The sequence below is a fragment of the Spea bombifrons genome, chromosome 3 (genome assembly GCF_027358695.1).
Source record: "Spea bombifrons isolate aSpeBom1 chromosome 3, aSpeBom1.2.pri, whole genome shotgun sequence".
NCBI classification, from domain to species: Eukaryota; Metazoa; Chordata; class Amphibia; order Anura; family Pelobatidae; genus Spea; species Spea bombifrons.
Window position 1 is genome coordinate 1,233,404 of NC_071089.1, and position 7,289 is coordinate 1,240,692.

The window sequence follows — 7,289 nt, forward strand, 5'->3', positions numbered from 1 at the left end:
AGCAGAGATCGTGCCGGACGAAATTAATTGCTTTCTATGAAGTGTTGAGTAAAAGCCAGAACAGAGAGTTTCAGTGGATGTGATTTATTCAGATTGTGTGAAAGCAGGTGATCCGGATCCACATACAAGATTATCGAGCGAATGGAAGGAGGTCGGCTTAGGGAGCGCTGCTGGGATAGAAAACTCTCCAAATGATAGCAGTCCGAGAGTTCATGGAGAATGATCCAACCGGAGAAAGGGGGTGAATCAAGTGAAATGAAGAGTTCATGGAGAATTATCCAACCGGAGAAATGGGGTAAATCAAGTGAAATGAAGAGTTCATGGAGAATTATCCAACCGGAGAAATGGGGTAAATCAAGTGAAATGAAGAGTTCATGGAGAATTATCCAACCGGAGAAATGGGGTAAATCAAGTGAAATGAAGAGTTCATGGAGAATTATCCAACTGGAGAAAGGGGGTAAATGAAGTGAAATGAAGAGTTGGCATGTGGGCCGGGCATCATTAAAACGAGATTCTGGCTTCCTTGATGATTAGGAAACCATAGTCAAGTTTAGAGTCTGTTTGCTTTGCCCTCCATGACTTTCATTTCCTAAATTTTTTCAGTTTTTTTGTGATGTTCAATTTAGGTTTCTTCATTTTCTTCATTTTCATTTTTGCCTTTGACTTCAATTTCCGCTTTTCGCGTTGAAGTTTGGCTTTGGCTTTCTTAGATTCTGCTTTCACCTTCTTTCGCATCTTTTTCATCTCTTTGATGCTTTTTTCTTTCAGCTCTTTTTTCCTTTTCTCCATTCGCTCCTTTCTCTCCTTTTTCTCCCTTTTTTTCTTTTCCTTCATTGTATGTTTTTTCTCCCTTTTCTCTTTTTCCTTCACTACCTTCTTTTTCTCCATTTGCTCCTTTCTCTCCTTTTTCTCCTTTTCCTTCTTTTCCTTCATTTTCTTCTTTTTCTCCCTTCTCTCTTTTTCCTTCATTTCCTTCTTTTTGTCCTTTCCCTCCCTTTTCTCCTTTTTTTCCTTTTCTTTCTTCTCCTCCTTTTTATCCCTTCTCTCCTTTTTCTCCTTTTCCTTCTTTTCCTCCTTCTTATCCTTTCTCTCCCATTTCTCCTTTTCCTTCTTTTCCTCCTTTTCATCTTTTCTCTCCCTTTCCTCCCTTTTCCTCCCGTACTTCTTTTCTTCCTTTTCATCTTTTCTCTTCCATTTTTCCCTTTCCTTCCTGTCCTCCTTTTCCTCTTTTCTCTCCCTTTTCTCCCTTTTCTTCCTCTCCTTTTCTGTCTCCATTCTCTCACATTCCTCCTTTTCTTTATAGTCCTCCTTTTCCTTATAGTACTTCTTTCTCTTCATTCTCTCCCATTCCTCCTCTTCACTCTCCTCTCCACCCTTCTCTTCATCATAAATCTTCTTTTTCCTTCTGTCAGTGTGCTCTCTTCCTGACAATGCCATCAAGTTCTGAAAGAAACTGCTGGATGTTTTCGGTTTCCTTTCAATGCTTTCTTCACTCTCCTGTTCTTGGAGACTGGAAATTGATGGACTTACTAGAAAAAAACAAAAAATAAAAGAAAGCAAATCGGTTAATATGTTACAGATAGTCCCATGACAACGTGTACATAAAAAAACGTAAAAACCCTATGATTCCCAAGTTTCAAAGAAATCTTTCCTATAATGTGACTTTCAAGCTTATTTTTCTTTTTTTTAACAGTAGCAAATAATTGATATTCTATTTATATTGTGAAATCATTTCTTTTTAAGACGGGTGAGTTAAGTTCCAGCAATGAATTTTAAAAGTCCAAGTTTGATGACATCATACGGTCAAAATAAACTTATACTCTTTCTATTATTCATTATTGTTGATATATGTTACCCAAGGAAGTTAAGAAGCGGAGGGACTCTTCATCCGGTGGTCTCAGTCCAGTTTCTCCTGCATACCGTTCAGAAATGTTTTTTTGTTGTCTACAACGGCGAAACCTAAAATAAGAATAATGAACCCCGTTAAGGAAGAAATGTATTCCAGCAGCATCGGGGGGTTTCTCCCCGTGTATAGTATACATGCTGTTTGGTCATTTTTTATATAGTGCGTTCCGTTGGATGTCTCTCCGCAGCATTTGAATTTCCAACAATTTGTATAACTTACTTTACGTAGAAATAGACCACCAGTCCGGCGACCGTCGCGCATGTAACACAGAAGAATGCGTTCTGCACGATCCTCAACACCGGTCGTGAATAAACTGTAGAGAGAGCAAAAATATTTCTTAGCACGAGAAGAATGTGGAGATAAATACATATTTATATAACACACAGACAGATTTCTATATTAAAGCTTAAAGAAAAATAGGATCTGCTACTAAACGAGATCCGAGAAAATGGTCATTTCTGTCCTCTTCTGAAAGTAGGACACATTGTCGCTTCCAGACCTTCCTCTCCCCGAAGGCATTAATAGAACGTCTTTTATCTCTAACGCTGCGCTTCTATCTTAGTGTAGAGGAGTTAGAAATGACGCGTTTCTTTTTCCGGGTCCAGTTACTCCACTATGAGAGCGTTTGCTATTATTGTGTAGTTTGCTATTCCATACGGTTATCATTAATGTTAAAAGAAAACACATAGCGTACCTGATTGCGCCATTCGTGTAATCAGTGAACGGAATCCTCCGATCGCCAGAGATCCTTTGAGACATAAACAGGAAAAAGGAGCGTTAGCTGCATGTTCTCTATACAATATCTTTCTATTATCCCCGAGTTACAGATAAAGCCAGCCCCAAATGACAGTTACATGAGGAGCGGATACTGTAACCTCTCTTATCTAATATTCAACATTTCATCTTTCTCACGGGTAATTAAATCACGCGTGTGCATCGTACACATACACACATAACACGGATCACACGCTTCTGAAGCATGGATGCCCATCTGAGAGGCGTCTGTATCTTACCATTAGATGTTGGCTTGGATTCTCGTGGCTGGAAATCCCCGTCGGTCCCTGCAAAAAAAAACAACACCGGGGTCATCAACGGCCAACGAACTTCTTCATTCATAGGAACCTCGGGAAGAGACGCGCAATTCCTCTGTGTCCCAAAAACATTTCTAAATATCATATGCTGTCCGGTGTAAGGTGAGGAGCCCGGTTTTCATTGGATTTCTAACGGATTTAACTGATATTTTTCTACCAAACCGCCTCGAGTGCAGCTGCAGGGCAGCGATTCCGGCAGCTACTGATACAAAGAGAATTATACCGCTGTTTGTACTCAACAATATAACCGCTAGCAAGAAATAGTTCATGGAAACATTTGCCGCTGATCTGCTGCGGTCACCGGGAACCCAGAACCCAGAAAGCCGATATTCCCCAGTTTTATCCGGATCTCGAGTTATTCGGATTCTTTACCTTTCGGGAGCGGAACAGGAAAAGTCTCAGAAGTCAAACAGCAAATAGCAAATAGCAAAGCTACTACGATCCGCATCTTCTCTGTTAGGAGTCTACAGTAGAAGTGTCCTTCTGCTCTGTGATGTGCTGTATCTGTGTACTGCACCTGTGATGTCACAATAAAGACATGACATCATCGTGTTCCGTGATCTCAAGGTAATGAAACAATTTTGTACGTTTGCAATGTTACAAAAACACTTTTGATACAAAATAAAAATCTAGTAAAGATAGAAGAAACCTTTAAGGTGTTTTCCGGCCGGATCGGAGTCTATTGCTGGGCGCTGTGAGCAGTATAGATTCATTATAATAACACCAAACTGAGAATGAAGTGAGGGATGTGTGATATTATTGATTGATATATACTGATTGATATAGCGCCATCATATGCTGCAGCGCTGTACAATGTGTGATGTAACTGATTTATATGGCACCATCATATACTATAGCGCTGTACAATTTGTGATATTACAGATTGATATATACTGATTTATATAGAACCATCATATGCTGCAGCGCTGTACAATGTGTAATATTACTGATTTATATAGCACCATCATATGCTACAGCGCTGTACAATGTGTTGCTTTTCATTTAAATAGCGCCATCAAATGCTGCAGCGCTGTACAATGTGTGATGTTACTGATTTATATAGCGCCATCATATACTGCGGCGCAGTACAATGTGTGATATTACTGAGTGATATATATATATAGCGCCATCATATGCTGCAGCGCTGTACAATGTATTCCTATTAATTTAAATAGCGCCATCAAATGCTGCAGCGCAGTACAATGTGTGATGTAACTGATTTATATAGCACCATCATATACTATAGCGCTGTACAATTTGTGATATTACAGATTGATATATACTGATTTATATAGAACCATCATATGCTGCAGCGCTGTACAATGTGTAATATTACTGATTTATATAGCACCATCATATGCTACAGCGCTGTACAATGTGTTGCTTTTCATTTAAATAGCGCCATCATATACTGCAGCGCTGTACAATGTGTGATGTTACTGATTTATATAGCGCCATCATATACTGCGGCGCAGTACAATGTGTGATATTACTGAGTGATATATATATATAGCGCCATCATATGCTGCAGCGCTGTACAATGTGCGATGTTACTGATTTATATAGCGCCATCATATACTGCGGCATCATGCAGACAAACAGCAGCCTGGAACGTGTTTGTAGACAGAGCGACAAATCCTGTATTTGCAGGCATACAATAATAATGTATAGAAACAGAGCATCGCAGGTAAAGAGCAACAGAATAACACGCAAACCCAGCAATGCAGGTATAGATCACCCCCTCTCTCTAGCTACCCCCTCCCTCCCTTCTCACTTTCTACACCCTCTCCCCCACTTCTATCTATTTACCCCACTATATACCCCTCTCCCTCCCTTCTCACTATCTACACCCTCTCCCCCACTTCTCACTATCTACCCCACTATTTACCCCTCTCCCTCCCTTCTCACTATCTACACCCTCTCCCCCACTTCTCACTATCAACCGTAAACCATTAACAGTACTCCGACGCTAACTGTAACTGGTCCTCTTCAAAGCCATGAGCTTAACCCGCCCCTAACCCAAGCTCTATCACCAAACCTTTCCATGCTTAAACGTTTCTAACCGCTAACTTTGGAAAGGTGGTTTAATTAGAAAGATTGGATTTGTGGAAAAGATATTACATAGTTACATAGTTACATAGGCTGAAAAAAGTCCTGCGTCCATCAAGTTCAGCCTTTCCTATATCTGTTAATTTGTTGCTGTTGATCCAAAAGAAGGCAAAAAAACCCCGGCTTCGCTCTTTCCAATTTTGCACTAACCAGGGAAAAAAATTCCTTCTTGACCCCAAAATGGCCGTCAGATTTCTCCTTGGATCAATAAGCTGTGTCCCCATAATTAAAGATTATATCCCCGAATATTATGTTTTTCCAGGTATCCATCCAGTTGCAGTTTAAACGTCTGTACAGACTCTGATAAAACTACCTCTGCAGGCAGAGAATTCCACATCCTTACTGCCCTTACTGTAAAAAACCCTTTCCTCTGCTTTAGTCTAAATCTCCTTTCTTCCAGTCTAAACGCCTGACCCCGTGTCCTATGCATAGTCCTGTTTATGAACAGATTTCCACACAATGTTTGTATCGGCCCCGAATATATTTATATAACGTTATCATATCCCCTCTGAGGCGACGTTTTTCTAAACTAAACAGATTTAAATTAGTTAACCTTTCTTCATAACTATAGCGCTCCATTCCTTTTATTAATTTTGTAGCCGCCTCTGCACCCTTTCTAGTGCTATGATATCCTTCTTTAGAAAAGGTGCCCAAAATTGCACAGCATATTCAAGGTGCGGCCTTACCATTGATTTATACAGAGGCAAAATTATATCTTTATTCCGCGACTTGATGCCCCTTTTTATACACGACGATACCTTACTGGCCTTAGCAACCGCAGACTGACATCGCACATTGAGGCCTAGTTTGTTGTCTATAACAATTCCTAAATCCTTCTCATTTGTCATTACCCCTAATTCACTACTGTTTAGGGTGTAGGTTGCTTGTGCATTCGCTACCCCAAAGTGCATAACTTCACATTTATCTACATTGAATTTCATCTGCCATTTGAGTGCCCGGCCCCCCAGTCTATCTAGATCCCTCTGCAGCACAGTAATATCCGCTCGCCCTGTATAACTTTACCTAGTTTAGTGTCATCTGCAAACACAGAAACATGACTTACAACGCCTACTGCCAGGTCATTTATAAAAATGTTGAATAAAATTGGTCCCAGAACAGAACCCTGAGGGACACCACTTTCCACCAGCTTGAAAATTTATAACAACTCTCTGTTCTCTATCTCTAAGCCAATGTTCTACCCAAGAGCAAGAATTTGCATCTAGGCCAATTTCTTTCAGTTTGAATTCTAACCTATTGTGTGGAACCGAGTCAAACGCCTCGGCAAAATCCATGTAGATTACATCCACTGCGACTCCCTGATCTACACTTCTACTTACTTCTTCGTAAAATGCAATTAAATGAGTTTGACAGGACCTATGTTTCATAAAACCATGCTGATTTATGCTAATAATACTATTCTTCCCAAGGAGTTCTTGAATATTAACCCTAAACAGCCCTTCAAATACTTTCCCAGCACGGAAGTTAGGCTCACAGGTCTATAATTTCCGGATATATTTGCTTTCAAAGGAAACAGCATCAGGCAACTTGGTATTTGTGAAGCCGATGGGTTCAGCACGCCACGATTGGAAAAAAGAGTAGTAATCAGATTCCATCCCGAAGCCTTACCCCTAACCTTGTAACGCAGCCCAAAGAATGTGTGCCAGGAACTTCTGGTGGCTGCAGCAGAAGGGGAAGTTGCGGACCCCCGTAGGTAAGCGGTGGGGGAGTTACAATCTTCAGCTTTTCTTTTCTTAACGCAAACAACATTGTTTCAAAGAAGCAAACTCGCGCCCCAGTCACTAAGACTGCTGGAAGGTTTGTTTGAGCTGCCGCCTCATTTGAATACCCATGATGCACCGAGAAACGCCCCGCCTTATTGTTAGTTTAATAAGACTTTAAAACAGCCCAATATTAAATAGTTCCAATCCCTTTGCAATTGTGTTTTGCATGTGTTAAAGGTTCCAATGATCAGGCAAGAGCTGGGTGGGATTAATTAAACACACCTTAACCTCGAGGAGCACTGCCTGTGGCCGGGCCGTTGCCCTGCGGCATGCTTGGGTATACTCTGGTTTCTCTTCAGACCGAATAAATCTTTCGCCTTTTACTAAAGGTTTCCGTGGGGAGGAATGACTGTGAGTCTTAACCCCTTAAGGACAATGGATGGTTCCTAAACCCATTGAAAA

General features: G+C 40.7%; 1 pseudogene; it reads left to right on the forward strand.

Annotated features, from left to right (window-relative positions):
- The first annotated feature begins 7,166 nt into the window (after positions 1 to 7,166).
- LOC128488263 (uncharacterized) lies at positions 7,167 to 7,289 on the forward strand (annotated as a pseudogene).